This window comes from Hemiscyllium ocellatum, unplaced genomic scaffold (assembly GCF_020745735.1).
Source record: "Hemiscyllium ocellatum isolate sHemOce1 unplaced genomic scaffold, sHemOce1.pat.X.cur. scaffold_148_pat_ctg1, whole genome shotgun sequence".
NCBI classification, from domain to species: domain Eukaryota; kingdom Metazoa; phylum Chordata; class Chondrichthyes; order Orectolobiformes; family Hemiscylliidae; genus Hemiscyllium; species Hemiscyllium ocellatum.
Window position 1 is genome coordinate 429088 of NW_026867788.1, and position 18828 is coordinate 447915.

Consider the following 18828-nt stretch of genomic DNA (forward strand, 5'->3'; position numbering starts at 1 on the left):
GCCAGGCTCTTTCGAGAGCAGAAGGTCACTGTAATGCAGTGGCAGGTGGACTTGATGTCAAAATGCAAAGCTCAGAGTCTGGAGAAATGGAATGAGGTAAAGGACAAATGCGAAAGGAGCTAGGATGCAGTGTGCACACGTTGACTTGGATAAGATGAGAGATCAGTGACCAAGGGCTGAGGTCATGCCTGGGTAGTGGGGTTCTGACAGAGGTTGTAAAAATGAGGGTGCCATGTCCAGTCAGGGCCAAATTCAACATGGACAGACGCAGGGTGGCAGCAGTGGAATTACAGGGTCATATAGATGTACAGCATGGAAACAGACCCTTCGCGCCACCAAACCATGCCGACCAGATATCCCAACCCAATCTAGTCCCACCTGCCAGCACCCGACCCATATTCCTCCAAACCCTTCCTATTCATACACCCATTAAAATTTCTCTTAAATGTTGAAATTGTAACTGCCTCCACAAATTCCTCTGGCAGCTAATTCCATTCATGGATCACTCTTTCCATGAAAAAATCCCCCCTTAGGTCTCTTTTACATCTTAGCCCTCTCACGTTAAACCTATGCACTCTTGTTCTGGATTCCCTGAAACAAAGGAAAAGACTTTGTCTATTTATCCTATCCATGCCCCTCATAATTATATAAACCTCTGGGATTGACATTATGTATCAATCTAGAATGTAGAACATGGAACATTAGACTGCAGTACAGTCCCTTCAAGCGTCTATTTCATGCCAACCTGTGAAACCAATCTGAAACCTTTTATCCTCCACTATTTCATTTTCACCCATATGTTCATCCAATGACATTTCACATGTCCTCAAATTTCACACATATACTATTGTTGAGACAGTGCCGTCCACACCCTTACTACTCTCTGATTAAAGAAACTACTTCTGACACCTGTCCTCTACCTATCAGCCTTCAATTTAGGGCTATGTCCCCTCCTGCTAGCCATCATCATCCAAGGAAAAATACTCTCTCTGCTTACCCTATCTAACCCTCTGATTATCGTATATCTCTCAATTAAGTTACCTCTCAAACTTCTCCACTCAAACAAAAACAGCCTCAAGAACCTCATGCTTTCCTCATAAAACCTTCCCGCCACAGGAGGCAACATCATGCTTTTGAAACACAGTCCCTCTACTAATGAAAGCCAACTCAATGTATGCCTTCTTAGCAATCCTATCAACCTGACTGGCTCTATACACATGGACACCGAGGTCTCTCTGCTCATCGACATGACCGATATGGATTGTCTTGGATGTGTTTCTTGTGATAGGGGTGGTGTATTCCGGGGATGAATGGGTGAGTAACCGGAAGGATTTGGCAATGTGAGTGGAAATTTAGGTCTAGACAGCGAGGGAGAGCAGGGCTCAGTCTGAGACATGATGGTTTTGGTGGTGAACTGCGTGTCAGTTTGAAATGTATTAAAGTTAAAGAGTACTTGTTAATTTTTCAAATCATATTTACGTAAATAGTCAACTCAGTTAGTTGTAACCCTTCAAAGCCTTTGAACCCTAATGCTCTTCCATTTTTCAGAGTCCTCCAGAATTCAGATAATTTTAAATTAGAAGTTTCAACTTTCAGACAATTGACATGAGTCCAGCTATGATAGACTTCCTCCAAGTCCCAGTGCTCAGCTCCTGCCCATGCTGCTGCTGCAGTGACCATCTTTCCTGAGAGAACATTCTGCCTTGATAAATGAGAAAGAGTCACTGGACCTGAACTGTTCACTCTGATTTCTTTCTAGAAATACTGCCAGCTGTTGGGTTTTTCCAGCAATATCTGATTTCGTTTCTGATTTCATGCAGCACGGTACCTAGTCGGGTGGCACACTGTTTCCGTGGTTAGCATTGCTACAACAAAGCACTTGGGACTCGGGTTCTATTCCATCCTCGGGTGACTGTCTGTGTGGAGTTTTCACATTCTCTCTGTGGCTGTGTGGGTTTGTTCGAAAGGTCTATAGATGTGCAAGCTGGGTAAATTAGCCATGCTGTGTTCAGGGAGAAAGTGAGGTCCGCAGTTTCAGCATTCTGTGTTCAGGGATTGGCATGTTAGGTCCATTAGTCAGAGTTAAATGTAGAGTATTAGGGTAGAGCAATGAGCCTGGATGGTTACTTTTCAGAGTGTTGGTGTGGATATGTTGGGCCAAATGGCCTGTTTGCACACACTGTAGAATTTTGATGAATGCGCATTTCCTTGGTTTGTATTTTGTAAAACCTCTCTGCTCTTCACTTGCAACCCAGTGAAAGTGTCAGTTGGTAAGATTTTAAAACAGTTACTGGGGTGGGATCAGCATGTTCTTCTTCCTAAATTATATGGTAATGGTAAAGATAGAGGGCATGTTTATGAAGAGGAAACATATAGATCATGATCAACATCTGTTAAGAAGTAAAAATAAACTCCAGTTATACTGTGGACTTCAGCAGGAGGATGCTGGAAAACGTTTACAAATGAAGATGCATTTGAGTAACTGATATGGACAAATTAACAGAAACTAATGTGCTCAATTGATCTTTCTATCGTAGAGACACCGTCTCCCCCCACGCTTTATGGCCTGGTCTCCTCCTGTGAGGACCACAACACCGGTTCTCCGATCTTTGGTTGTTTGGCAATGGACTATTACCCTGATGTAACCAAGGTAACCTGGAAGAAAGGTGGGGAGTTAATCACGACTGGATTGAAGACTTACCGATCAGTAAGAAACAAGAGTGGAACCTATACCCAGAGCAGCCAGTTAACCCTGCCCGGGTCAGCAGTAGATTGCCCCACCAAAATCTACTGTGAGGTTCAACACAACGGGTCACACAAGAGCAAAGAAATGCCATGTCCAGGTAAGTGTTGTGGGAACTGAGATCAACAGAACATCTGTGATTAACATGAATGAGGCATTATTGATAACCATTCTCACAGAAGCATTTTATACAGCACAGGAAAAGGCCCGTTGGTCCATCCAATCCACACCTAAAAATAACAGCCACCTAACTGTGCCAGTTTCATGTGCCAGCACTTGATCCGTTGCCTTGTGTGACATGCCTTTGCAAGTATGGATCTAAATATTTCATACATATTATGAGGGGCTCAATCTCTACATAACTTGTCAGCACTGAGCTCCAGACTCACATCACCCTCTGTTTGAGATTGTTTTGACTTGAGATCCATCCTAAAACTCCTGGCCTTGCCTTCACCCTGTGCCCCTGAGGCATTGATCTCTCCCTCAAGGGGATTGTTTTTGTCCAGTTCAGCCTGCCTGGAATTATTTGAGGTATAGACATCGCAATCATCTTCTCCTTAATTCTCCTCTGCTGCAAGGATATCCCCCGTCTGTCTAATCTTTTCATAAATAAAATACTTCAACCCAGGCAAAATCCTTGCAAAGCTCATTAATGCTGCTTTCAGCGTAATCAAATTCTGTCGATAGCATGCACACAGCACTTCAGTATGGCCTAATCAATGTGTTATTAAGTTCCAGCATCATCTCCCTACTCTTCATTGTCAATGTCTCACCTAAAATGAACAAATATCCTCCCGAACTTCCTCGCCTCTTTATCCATATGACGCATTAATATAGGGGATCAGTGGGTGCGAACACCAATGGCCCTCAGCTATTTCCAGGTTTCCACCATTCAAAACGTAATACCTCGCAGTTTCTTCTGCCGCAGTGCAATACTTTACTCTTATCTAGAGTGATTTCCATTTGCAACTTCTCTTCACATATAATCAATCCTTGTATGACGTCCTGCGCTCTAAAACTATCATGCTCATGACTTACCAACATGACAATTTTCCTTTCATCTCCGAAGTTGCTGATTAACCTTCCTACATTCCATTCTCAATCATTGGTATATAAGAGAAACAGCAAGGAAATCAGCACTGATCCCTGCAGAACATCATGAGACATAGATTTACAGTCACGCAGACACCTTATGACCATTATCCTCTGCTCCCGACCACTCAGCCAATTCTCGATCCAATTTGGAAATTTAACTCTGATCCTATTGGCTCTGATTATTGCTGTCATTTGGTCATTGATTTATCTGTCTGAAAACTACCACCAAATTGTTAAGATATGATTTTCTCTCAATAAAACCATGCTGGAAGTTGTTGATTGATCTTGCAAATGAAGACAAATTCTGCTCCTCAATAGTTCCAATAGTTTCCCTACCACTGAGACTTGCTTGAAAGATCTGCATTTTCATTGTTTATCCCTTCCTTCCTCCTGCATAACAATGCAACGTTGACTGATCTGCACTCACATGTCAGACAGTAATTCTAAACCATTGTCAGCGACACAACTATTGCATCCTTTGCATCACTCAACAGCTTGTTATATATTTCATCTGCCCTGGAAATATAAGCACGTTTCATCCAGCAAGACAACAAAGAACATCACATCGTCTGACCGAACTTTTGAAAGTACATTACAACACTCCTCCATGATTTCTATCCCCACATTGTTTCTCTTACTGTTGAAAACTGACACAGCACATTTGTTTCGACTGCAACGTAATCCTCTGGCTCATGCCAATAATATCATCTAATGGGTATTACTGTTCCCCAAATTATTCTTTTATGAATGAACCCATAACTTATTAAAATAGTTTTCTTTATTTTGACTGTTATTATTTTCTCATGGTCCCTTTTCCTCTCCTAATACATTTTTTTTCTTGCAAATACCCATTTGCACATTCTGTCCTTCATTCTAATTTCTATTGTTTTGAGATTTCAGTATAGAACGGAAGTCTCCCTTGTTTCTGTTCATCTCACCCGCTATGTCCTTTTACGTTCCAGGCTCGCTGCATTCTTGGTCCCACGCTGTGGATTCATGGGAAATGTTCTCCCTGCGCTTTTCCTATTTCTTTTATTTTAAATGTGCCACAATGCTCTGATTTAGATTTACCAGGAAGTTTCAGATTCCAGTCCACTCTGGTCAAACCATTACCTTATCTTATTACCATTGTCCTTCCCCTTTCAGAACTTTGGACCCATTTCTATCCTTTTCCAGAACAATCTGGAATCCAACAGATTGAAGATCACCATCTGCAAAGAGCTCCACCATTGATTTTTACCTACTCGATCGATTTCAATCTCTAAAGTAAAGTCCAGGTTCACCCCTCTCTTGCAAATTCTGGATTAAAATGTTCTGTATTAAACACTAACTTTGCGAAAATATTCTCCTGGGGGCATTTTCAAAATTCTGTTCCCTCTAAATTTTTGGCAAAATGAATATCCAAGCCTACGCTGAGGAAGACAAAATCCTGTTTTCTCATTTAATTTACGTTTAAGATAATTTACGTTGCTCTGACATTTGCCCATGTATCTGCACTTCTCAGCCATTTGGACAAAACAGTAAGGTCTATCGTGCTCTGCCAGTGGTTATGTTTGCTGTATTCTGGTTTGGAAGTACTGTTTATTTGCCTTCGTTTCTCTTTCCAGTCTAAAATACTCTTGTCAGAATTACTACAGAACGGACATTTTCGACCACTCACCCACTCCCCCATTTTTCCCATCATTCCCTGTCTCGCCTGAAGGCACTAAATTGTGGAATATTGAATAGTCACTTCTGCCCCTCTCTCAACATGTCACCATGAGAGCAATCGCATAATTTCCTCGTTTAAGCCATTAATTCATCCGCCTTGTTCATCAAACTCTTTCATTATAACGAATACCATCAAAAGTTTTTACGTCACTTCTGATTTGACCAGCCTATCATTTCTATGCCTCTTAGATTCCCTTGCAGAGTCCTCTAATTTTAGCCCATCACATTGTCCTGCTGATCTTTCTGTGTGGATCTCAGCTTCTCTAACACTCTGCAAATTATGATTCTGGTAATATCGGGGTTAGTATAATATATAAGATCTGTTTGCGGAGCTGGAAGTTTTTGTTGCGAACGTTTCGTCCCCTGGCTAGGAGACATCATCAGTGCTCTGGAGCCTCCTGTGAAGCGCTTCTTTGATGTTTCTTCCGGTATTTATAGTGGTCTGTCCTTGCCGCTTCCGGGTGTCAGTTTCAGCTGTCCGCTGTAGTGGTTGGTATATTGGGTCCAGGTCGATGTGTTTGTTGATGGAGTTTATGGATGAATGCCATGCCTCTAGGAATTCCCTGGCTGTTCTCTGTCTGGCTTGCCCTATGATAGTAGTGTTTTCCCAGTAGAATTCATGTTGCTTGTTGTCTGAGTGTGTGGCTACTAGGGATAGCTGGTCGTGTCGTTTTGTGGCTAGCTGATGTTCATGGATGCGGGTTGTTAGCTGTCTTCATGTTTGTCCTATATAGTGTTTTGTGCAGTCCTTGCATGGTATTTTGTAAACTACATTAGTTTTGCTCATGTTGGGTATCGGGTCCTTTGTTCTAGTAAGTTGTTGTCTGAGCGTGGCTGTTGGTTTGTGTGCCGTTATGAGTCCTAAGGGTCGCAGTAGTCTGGCTGTCAGATATGAAACGCTTCTGATGTATGGTAGTGTGGCTAGTCCTTTTTATTGTGGCATGTCCTCGTTCCGTGGTCTATCTCTTAGGCATCTGTTGATAAAGTTGCGCCTCACTACACACTTCACAGTCAACAATCAGATATACGAACAAATCAACGGAACACCCATGGGATCACCAATCTCGGGACTCATAGCAAAGGCAGTTATTCAAAGGTTAGAACAAACAACCCTACCACAAATTCAACCCAAACTCTGGGTCAGATATGTCGATGACACTTTTGTAATCATCAAAAACACAGAAATAGAAAAAATACACCGGATCATCAACGCCACACTCACAGGAATCCGATTCACGAGAGAAGAAGAAAAGGATAGCCAACTCCCATTCGTGGACGTGTTAATACAGAGAACACTGAACGGAGAATTCACCACAAGGGTACACAGGAAAACACCACACACAGACCAAGTCCTAAACTATGAAAGTAACCACCCCATCACACACAAACGAAGCTGCATCAGGACACTATTCAAAAGAGCCACAACACACTGCAGTACACCAGATCTGCGAAAAGAGGAAGAGGAACACCTATAAAAGGTATTCGCCAAAAACGGATACCCGCGCAAATTTATCAAGATGCCTAAGAGATAGACCACGAAACGAGGACATGTCACAACCAAAAGGACTAGCCACACGAGCATACATCAGGAGTGTTTCATATCTGACAGCCAGACTACTGCGACCCTTAGGACTCATAACGGCACACAAATCAACAGCCATGCTCAGACAGCAACTTACTAGAACAAAGGACCCGATACCCAACATGAGCAAAACTAATGTAGTTTACAAAATACCATGCAAGGACTGCACAAATCACTATATAGGACAAACAGGAAGATAGCTAACAATCCGCATACATGAACATCAGCTAGCCAAAAAACGACACGACCAGCAGTCCCTAGTAGCCACACACTCAGACAACAAGCGACAAGAATTCGACTGGGAAAATACTACTATCATAGGGCAAGCCAGACAGAGAACAGCCAGGGAATTCCTAGAGGCATGGCATTCATCCACAAACTCCATCAACAAACACATCGACCTGGATCCAATATACCAACCACTACAGCGGACAGCTGAAACTGACACCCGGAAGCGGCAAGGACAGACCACTATAAATACCGGAAGAAACATCAAAGAAGCGCTTCACAGGAGGCTCCAGAGCACTGATGATGTCTCCTAGCCAGGGGACGAAACGTTTGCAACAAAAACTTCCAGCTCCGCGAACAGAACCACAACAACGAGCACCCGAGCTACAAATCTTCGCACAAACTTTCAATAATATATAAGAGCTGACTGCATTTGTTATTAAATTCGTCAGATAATTTATTCATATATATTTCCTTAAGGTCCAGATGTTTTCCCTCCAACTCTTCTCCTGACTGTGAGTCCCAATGAAGAAATCACAAGCAACAAGTATGCCACTCACGTCTGTTAATATTCGATTTCTATCCAAAGTCAACCTCAGTGATTTGGTTGAAAGATGGCCTACCTTTGGATTCTGGCTTCTTCACGTCTCCTGTGTGTGAGGCGAGCGGGAACTTTTCGGTGACGAGTCGCCTGATGATCCGTTATAGTGAATGGTTCGACAGCGCAGTCTATACCTTCCAGGTCACTCATGGAGAGAACACTCAAAGTAAAAATATCACCGCATTCCAGGGTAAGAGGCACATACTAAGAGGGTTACAAATCATTTTGAACTCGCCTATGAATCAAACACACAGTTTTATCAGGCTTAGTAAACAAATCTGTACAGCTTCTCATTTCCCAAAGTGTCATGTGCCTCGTATTTCTGTTTGAGTGTCGCATTAGCATTGCTCATAATTCATTATTTTAGCTCATCAGAAAAGCATGTTTCCTCTTTGTTGAAGACGAGTAGACAGTGAACTTTGTTAAATAGTTTTTTGGCTGACCATGCTGGGAGAGGCATTCAGAGTGCCGAGCCCTTGCCTGGTAGCGGCCAAAAGGATAATTTGTGGTCAGGGGTGTCTGAGAGGCATCTGATTGAAACCTGACAGTCCAAGTTAGAGTGAACGTGTAGTAGATGTTTTGACCAGTAGGCGATAGTAGGGTCCACGGGCACAGTCTCAAAGTCGAAGGGAGCACCATTTGATACTAAGATGGGGAGGAATTTCCTCTTCCAGAGGGTGATTAATCTATGGAGCGAATTGCTGCAGAGTGCTGTGGAGCGCAGGCCATTGTCAGCCTTGAAACAGAGATGGATCAGCTCTTGCTTAGTACGGGGAGAAGGCGGGAGAATGGGGTTGAGAAACATATCAGCCATAATTGAATGGTGGAGAAGACTTGATTGACCGAATAGTCTCATTGTGATCATCTATCTTATATTTTGTGGTCTCAAAGTGACATGGTAAAAATATGCAGTAAACCTTACTTGCAAACAAATGAAAACGTCCAATACTTCATTCCATGCTCAAGAATGACGTATTGCCTTGTTCATTGTACGACACAGACTTTTATTTTATATCTGGTACTAAGCTATTCGACTTCATTTATGGGATGTGACCACAGAACAAGTGGGTTTCACATTTGATTAACTAGGATAAACGCAATCTCACTGAACTTCTTACAGATGTTCTCTGTAATTAGCGAATGAGGCAGGAAAATAAATTCTGGTGGGAACGCTCAATAGGGATGAATGAACTAGGAATTAGAGCCAGGCTGATTCAGTCTGATTTGGCATGGAAATGTTTACATAATGAATATAAATCTGAATAAAACTAGTGCAAATTTCCATCGAGTTTGTAGATTAATTTAAGAAGTTTCTGCTTGTTTTTTTTTCAATGAATAAAGTAAAAAATGCAGCCTGGTAATTAAAGTGAATCTACAGACCTGTCATTAACTCTTTGAATGGAAGGAAAGACTTGAGGGGATGGGTGTTCTTCACGATGTCTGGTGCTGTACTCAGTGCCTTGTTTTCAGGTTAACTCCAAATTCAACCCACAAGGAATAATGACATAAATTAGAGAATTGTCTCACACCAATATTGCCAAGTATTTTCAATCACGTTAAATATAATGATCAGAATTTCCATGGCCATTCACCGTTCCAGTAACACTTTAAAACCTCTGCAAATGCATGAAGACAAAGAGAATAATTATGTTGAAACACAATTTGTCCGAAATTCGATAACTGATTTGGCAATTAGTGTGACCAGCAGCATTTGCACGTAACGTTCATGGACATAGAAATGAACTCATTACATACAGATTACTCTTGTCCCAAGTATCAATAGATGGTGTTAAGTAAGAGACCAACTCTGAAAGAAAGATAACTCCGGGAATTACATTATGGTATCTTCGATGATTTTACTTTTTTCTCAGGTTTCACTTTTTACAAAGCCAGTGTTCTTTAGGAATTATTACACAGATTACGTTATAGGTAATCACGAATTCTTTCACAGATCAAAATATATGAACAATAGTAAGTATCGTTTCAGCAAGAGTTAGAAGTTGCCATTTCGAAGGTGGTTACTTCACCTTGTGACGACATAACCTGAAGAGTGGGTGTACTGAATCTGAAGAGGCATTTTACATTGACTTTGATTGCTGTTTCATAGGAGATACTGTGCGCCACGATTACACAGTTAAAATCCTCCCGCCACCAGTAGAACAGATCTTGCTGGAGGCGACGGTGACTTTAAGCTGCCTTGTGTCCAATCTTCCTTCTGGAGTCAACGTCACCAGGATACAAGAAAAGAAGCCTCTGAAATTAGAAATTGCTGACCAGTCTGGACAGAATCCTGGCAGTGCGATTAGCAAATTAGAAATTTCGACTGAAGCCTGGCTGAGTGGCATTACTTTTGAATATGTGGTGTACCATCAGAATCTACCAACTCCGTTGAGAGACTCCATCCACAAGAAGAAAGGTGAGCGGTGGGATTAAAGCACAAAGAATTCCGTGTGTAATTGAGATCCAGGCACATCAATGGTAAGCTTTGATTGGTAATGAGCAAACACTGTTGGGAGCATAAATCATGCACTTGATAGCAGAAAAGCTAAGTATCTGATTAAGAAAGAGACAGACCAAAGGCTATTCTATTCCGATTAAATCAGATAAGGTGGGAAGGAACCTAGGTTGTTACGTCACCATCAGCGATGACACATGGACAGAATGTCCTTGTTGTGGGCTGGAAACATGGACACGACTTTCAAATTAAACTTTTTACATCTTTTATTGAACATAATGTCTACCACTCTGCTCCTATTAGAAAATGAATGTGAATAAATCCCAAATTAAGAATGGCATATTTTAATATTTAGTGAAATCGTGATATTGATTTTGGTTTTTATAGTTGATTTATATTTGTCTCAAATATTTTGCAGTGATTAATGCACTGGAGCCATCAGTGTCTGTGCTCCTGCCACCAACAGAAGAAACCTCCGTTCAGAGGTTTCTCTCCCTCACCTGTTTAGTGAGGAGTTTCTTCCCCCGAGAGATCTTCGTCAAGTTGACAAACAATGACAAGTCGGTGAATCCCAGTAACTACAAGAACACCGAGGAGATGGTGGAGAGCAACAACACCTCCTTCTTCATCTACAGCCTGTTATCCATTACTGCGGAGGAGTGGGCCAGCGGTACTTCTTACTCCTGTGTGGTGGGACATGAAGCGATTCCATTGAAGATCATCAACAGAACAGTCGATAAGTCGAGTGGTAAAACAAGTTTTGTAAACATTTCACTTGCACTGATGGACACTGTTAATTCATGTCAATAAAAATCTCAACGTTGATTCAATAATTCAACAAAAGTAATAAAGCATTTTTTTTTCGTCCAGTTGTGAGCTAAATATACAACTGCTGAATGAATTGATTCTCATTCTTACCTCTATTCCATCTGTGCAGTTTAAATGAGATGAGATTCCCTTCAGTGTGGAAACAGGCCCTTCGGCCCAACAAGTCCACACTGACCTTCCGAAGAGCAACGCACCCAGAACCATTCCCCTTCATTTACCCCTGACTAATGAAATCAATACTACGGGCAATTTAGCATGGCTAATTCACATAACGTGCACATCTTTGGACCGTGGGAGGAAACTGGGGCACCCAAAAGAAACCCACGCAGATGCGCGGACAATGCACAAACTCCACAAAGTTAAATTGGATCTTTAACAGGTCTGGGAAGCGTGTCTTGTGCAGTTATGTTCCCTGCTCCGATACACCCTGGGTGAGAGACTGAGTAAAGCTCACTCATTGCACGATTCCGCCAAGTACCTCATCCATCCTAAATCCCACTGTGATGGAATCTGACAATGTCCATTCTACATCAAGGGGAGAACACAAGTTTTGATCTTGGTGTTCCTGATTCCCCGATTGGCCATTCTTACAAAATTCACGTTTCCTACAAAACAAGGTCGATGTTATGTTATCGTGGGCAATCAGTTAAAATTAGAACCATCAACTTAGAATAATAAAAATTGCAGTTTGGTATAAGAGCAGAAGCACACACAGATACAGAGAGATGCTCACAAATACACACGTAAAGACATTTATACAGACTCTCACATAAACATAAACAGTTATGCACATCCACTCAGATGTGCATATAGATAAGACATCACATACGCGTACACGCACAGAACCACACATGCAAATGGTACTTAAACATTCATCTGAGCTTTTCCAAAAACTCACATACACCGAAAGAAAAGCTCATACAGAAATAAACAGGGGTACTTATACATAACCATGAAAAACATAGACACACGGTAACACATAAATGGACACAAATTCATATGCATTCATGCAGCACAGTGCATTCCTGAAGAAGGGCTTATGCCCGAAACGTCGATTATCCTGCTCCTTGGATGCTGCCTGACCTGCTGAGCTTTTCCAGCAACACATTTTTTCAGCTCTGATGTCCAGCATCTGCAGTCCTCACTTTTTCCTAGCACAACGCATTCAGGCATACATGCATGAACACAGATATAACATACCAAAAATGCCCTCCTGCATGTCGACACACACAGGCACGTAAGTGCACAGAGAAAACGTAAATTTCATTATTTTCCTATTTTTCATTATCACAAACATATGATGACAGAGGCAGCTTTTTTTTTATATTTACGCCACGTTGATCAGCACGTATACGCGGTCACATGCACACACAAATTCAGAGTCTCACATGCAGACACGCAAGTGCACAGATCAACAAAAAGTGGGGCATTTATTAAACAAGGATAATGGCACAAGCATCAGCAAGCATCCACACACAATAACACAAACAAGCTTATCAGGATATGATTTAGGATAGATTGCCACACAAGCAGACATCATCACATAAATATAAACATCCATCAAAACATGATTTTATATGCTAACACTTATTAAGCATAAACATGAAAATAAACTAGTGAAGCGAGAATCTGAAATTGATACATGAACACACATTTTAGATAGCACTAACGAATAATGAACAATCACAGGGACATTATGAGATAAACATAGGCATCAGTGAAATGGCATATTTGCATAAAGATGCTTATGCACTGTGAATTGAACAAAACTTACGTGCACAAACGCATGAACACACCAGCAATAAAGGAGCATGAATATGTTTATTCGTGCACAGACTCAAACATGGGTAAGAATGAAGTCAGAGTAAATCATAACTACATGCAGAAACATTAAATGAAAACCATACACATCAAGCAGTAGATCAAATAAATTAAGGGATACATGCACAAAAACATATTCCTTAAAATAGAGACCCTACAAACAAAAATATGAAGCAAAGTTGTAATTGTGTATGCAACGTATATTCATAATCTGCCAAGCAATTTCTCACCAATAAATAAAAATGAGAATCACATTTGAACTTTTATGCAATGATGGCTACGATTTTCAACTAAACTGCGGTCACAAACTATAATTAAAATATCATGACATAATTAAAATACTCATTCCTAATAAGCGTTCCTCAAATAATAATATCCTTCAATAATAGATGAAAAGAAAAAGTAATTTAAAATGTTGCTACAGACAGCGCAGAAGGAACATGTGCATTTATTTTTTGCAAGTTCTTGCCAAGAGTGAATAATGCACTAAGAAATTCAAATAGTCACAATTGAGAAACATCTGCCTGTTTATGAAGATGCAATGGTCTCTAGTTTCTGACTTGGATATGGATAGATCGGACTGGATCCATAAACATTTTAAATGCGTTCTCTCGGATTTATATTCATAGATTCAATGAATTGCACTTGGATTGAAGACTATGAGGATGATAATGGCAACATCTGGACAACTGCTTCCACGTTCACCACCTTGTTCTTCCTGAGTATTTTCTACAGCGCTGCTGTCACTCTGGTGAAGGTGAGAATAATCACATCTTTCACACGCCAAGAAGCCCAATACGTTTTGTAAAATCTCTAAGTGTACCATTAAATTAAAAAAAATATGAATGCCCCTGATCATAAATATCTGCGTCATTGCTTTATCTCTCTTTTCCAGGTTAAGTGAATGAGTTGTGGACCCCTTTGCTTTTGCTGATCTGCTTATCAAGGTCTATGAATTCCCAATCTCTAATCTGTCTTGTTGCTGACTCTAACAGTGAGATCATTTCAGCTTCTCAGCGTGTGACTGAAACAATTAATCATGGATTTTCCTTTTTACTTTGGTATCGTCGAGATGATTGTAGTTGAAAAAAATTGTAGCTGCCCAGTTGTTTAAAACCCATTTGTTTTTTCTTTGAATTTGTTCCTCATTCAGAATGGTTGCCTACCCTTTATGATGAGCTATTGTATTCCTTTTCTGTTGACAGTTACGGATGTACAGAAACTCACAGCTCCGAGTGCACACGATCTCATCTCAATGTGGCATCCAGCCATTGTATTCACGTCTGTTAACTTTAATATTAACGTTTGAATAAATTGCTTTCTGAAATGGTTAATAAATCTCGAATAAATGTGCACTAACCATTCGTTTGCTTAATTCTTTCTTCAAGTCTAATCAGTAATAATACATTTTCTTACGTCCCTCTCGTTTTCCAGCTAAATACTTTCACTTGTTCTGTTTGCTTGTGTTTCATCCAGTCATTGAGGTTAATGCTGGGCTACCATGCAGCCCTCTAATGTAAATGCATCTTCCACACGATATGCCTGATGGAACACTCCAGAAGCAGAATGACCCGAGAACATTTCCTCTTATGCACAAAGGGTTACGGCCTCGGGTCACATAATGATAAAAATGAGGTGCTTCGCTCCACCTAAGCAGATAAAAGGCAGGCAACGGAGTTTGAAAGTTTACTCTGCTCTGTCTAAACTAAAAGTACTCCCAACGTCGGGACAGTCTGAGTTAGTAATGCACAATTAACCAGCTAAAGCGCCCAACAAAATATTCATCAGCCAAAAATGTCAACGTTCAGTCAGGTATTCAGGCACAACACATGTATAATCCAAGGGCAGATTCTCAGAACTGGAGTTTGTCTTACAAATAAAACTCATGGAGCATAATTCCTGGGATCTATTTGACAAACACCTGTCAAATCCAAGGAAATCAGACTGAGATCTATCAGATACACGAATATTATTGAACAGCAACACTCAAAAATAATAAATCAGAGGTCGATGTCGATCAGGCAAGGCACAGCTCAAAAGTACTGGAAATATTCAGCTATTTGGATCTATGTGACGCAAGATAGAACTGAGAACCAATCATAGCAACTATTCACAGCGTCTGGAATCTATCAGCAGAGGTGAACAGTCCCAATTTCTCAGAGTCGGCGAGGTACATCATCCCGGGAACAGTGTTGTGAATCAGTCATGCATCCTATCTCATAACTTTACATTTTTCCCAAAATGTGGCTTCTGAAACGAGATGCAATATTCCAGGTGAGACAAGCGACTGTTTTATTTCTGTTTAACATAATTGCTTTGCGTTTGTTCGGTACAGAGTACTTGAAGCAAGGTTTCTTTGCTTTTCTGTTCACATGTCATGGTTCATTCTCTGATTTGTGCAGATATACATGGAGGACCCTGTGTTCCTGCACCCCTTTGGGTTTACACCCTTATTATTGTATATTCCACTGAGTTCATCACAAAGTACAGAGGCATGTCACACACCCCTGACATTGAGATCTATCTGGCACACCAATATTAATGAATAAGAATCCTCAAAATTATAAATCACAGATTGATTTCGATCAGGAAAGGCAGAGATCAGACGTACTGGAAAATCTGCTGTTCTCCATGTCATTTCCCACAAACCCTCTGCAAAACGTTGAACCTCTGAGTTGTTCTTCCAATATCCTAACATTTTACCTTAAATTGCTATTAATATTTTCTGTAATTTTGCCTTATTGATCAAAGCACAGGTTAAAACTGCAAGCACTCCAAATACTGAATTCCGAGAGCGTACACGATACGGCGACCTATATTCTGAAACGGCAAACACCCGTTAACAAAGGGCTGACAAGTACAAAACAGCAGGTGATATGAATTTGAAATAATCAAAACGTATGGAAAATAGCCTGAAGGTACAACGGTGTGAGCAAGACCTTAGCAGTCAAAATGGAGTTCGTTTTTTCTAAAAATAAATGTTACTTATATCCATAACTTACCTTCCACACAATGTTACTTTTTATTTCCCATCACCAAGTCACCTATAGTATTTTTATTTTCAGCTACTAACCATCATCAGTAAATTGAATAATTTATGTTCAAAGCCCCTCAAAGACAACTGACACCATCAAAGGTACGGCAGAAGTAGGAAGACCTAAAAGGAGATTGGAGTCAATTTTTCTTGTGGTGAAATACTAGTGCTGTTCTGACAGAAGGTATTTCTGAGGGATGGTCCAGTAAAGCTATGTTGGTGGAACTCAAATAAGAAGAGCATGATTATGTTGAGGCAATTGTAATAGTCTCCCCAGTAGTCAGAGTGAAATTAAGTAATAAATATTTTGAGAGATCTAATTTGTACCTAAGAGTACTAGGGTTGTAATAATAGTAAATTTTAACCTTCCAACCATAAAGCGGGACAGTCATGGTCTTAAGAGTTTGAGTGATGAGGAATTTGTTCAGTGTTGAAGGAATTCTTTTCATTAATATGCAAAAGAAGCTACCGCAGAAGGAGCAAATCTGTTCTCCTCTTGTGAAATAAAGCAGGGCAAGTGACTGAATGGTTAGTAGGGGAGCAGTTTGGGCAAGGGGTCATAATTCGATTAGTTGCAAAGTACCTATGGAAAGGATTGGCATTATATACAAGTTAAAGTTCTGAATTAGACGAGGGAAAATTTTGACAGTATAAGACAAAAACTTTCAAAGATTGATTGGAGTAGACTGTATGCAGCTGGAGGGAAGGCCAGCAAAAGCGAGGCTTTCAGATGTGAGATAACGAGACTTCAGAGGCATGATATTCCTGTTAGAGTGAAGGTAAGGCTAGGAAGAGGAGGGAACAATGGAGGAATAAAGATATTGAGGCTCTGTTTAAGAATAAGGACAAATCATATATTAGATATAGATAAATGAGATGAAGTGAATCTCGAAGAGTACACGAGGTGCACGGACGTTCTAAAAAGGGGAATGAGGAGGGCAGGAATGAAAAAAATGAGATAACTTTGGTAGATAATGTTAAAGATAATCCAAAGAGATTCTACTCGTACATTAAGAGCAAAGGAGTAGTGTTATGGAGTCATAGAGATGCACAACATGGAAACATTCCCTTTGGTCTCATTTTCCCATGCTGACCAGATATCCTCATGTAATCCCATTTGCCAATACCTGGCCCACATCCCTCTCGACCCTTCCTATTCATATACATACTAAGACGCCTTTTAAATGTTGAAATTGAACCAGCGTTAACCACTTTCTCTGGCAGTTCATTCCATACACACACCATCCTCTGCATGAAATGGAAAACAGCAATTGCAGTCCGGATAATCTCACTATATCATTTGTGAAAAAATAGTTCCCTGCTTTGACCTTGCAGTTAATAGAGCCTATTAATTAGTCCTGTGCTTGTAATAATTCTCCTTTATCTGTCATTCTACATTTATTTGCTATAGTTATCATGTAGATTACTGCACCTCTCCAAGTGTTTCACCAAAAATTCAAATCAAACAAAATAAAACTGGAAATTAAATATTGTCTCTAATTATTAAAAAAAAGCAATTCAATGACACCAAATTGGAAGAGGAATGTTGAAAGATAGTCAACTCTGAGGACTACAAACGTTGCAAGAGATTATTAATTAATTTACTGCATGGTCAAAAAATTAGCAAATGAAGATCCACACAGATAAACGTAAGGTGTTACACCTTGGTCGGAATAGTGTACAGGTCACATATTCAAAAATGCGTATTTAAGTGTGGGAGACAAACAATGGGATCTCAGACAATTACATCCGTCACTAACCATTTCATCACAGATTCTGAAGGGTATAAAAATGCAAACAAAGCACTGAGCCTTATCTCTAAAGGGGTAGATTTGAAAGTAGAGTCCCTATAAAAATTTGATTGACTATAATTAAGAGTATTGCCTGCAGCTCCAATTGACATATTATAGAATGTGCGAGAGAGAGTGAGGAGAAGATTTATAAGAATGATAAACAAATTTCTGACTGTGTATATCAGGGAAGAATTGTGCTGTTCACTTCTCTCTTGAAAAGAAGGCTGACAGTTCTGAAATTATGAAAGGTTTTGAAAAGAAAAGGTACAGATAAAACGTTTCTCAATGGGGTGGAACATAGCTAGAGGCTGACAATGGAAGTCAGTAACTCAAGAAATCCAAAAGGGAATTCAGAGGAAACATCTTCACTGATAGAATGATGAGAACGGGGAATATGTGATCAGCCAGAATAGTTGAAATTAATAGTTTAGATGTATTTCAAGGAGAGCACTTACAATGGATGAGAGTAGAGAATTACAATGGGCGACTTACAAGAAAAAAGATGTGAAACAGCTTGAGTGGAACATAAACACTGGCATGAACTGATTGCGCAAAATGGTCTGTATCTCCTCTGTAATTCTATGTAGAAAAGCACAGTTGTATGAAAAAATCAGATCATTAAGATCATCTAGAGGAATTATAAAATTTCTCACAATAAAGTCTCAAGCATTCAGCCCTGAATATAAATGATTTTATCACATGCCCAACCTTCACTATTTGCTTGATATCACTGAAACAGCAGCAATCACAATAATCTTATTCGGATTAGGAGTAACCCATTGTCCATGCACCAATTGGGGGATTTTAATGACTCATTAATGGCCTCATTGGATGTCCCAACCTGGTTCTGGAAATGTTCAGTACACTCTAGCCCTCACGACTTCTTTCACTCACCTACTTTGATTTCCAGTTCCTGTATTGATCGCCACCATGGACAA

General features: G+C 40.3%; 1 pseudogene; it reads left to right on the plus strand.

Annotated features, from left to right (window-relative positions):
• LOC132809962 (Ig heavy chain C region-like) overlaps window positions 1–11224 on the plus strand; it is a 34093-nt pseudogene extending 22869 nt beyond the window's left edge.
• The last annotated feature ends 7604 nt before the right edge of the window (window positions 11225–18828 follow it).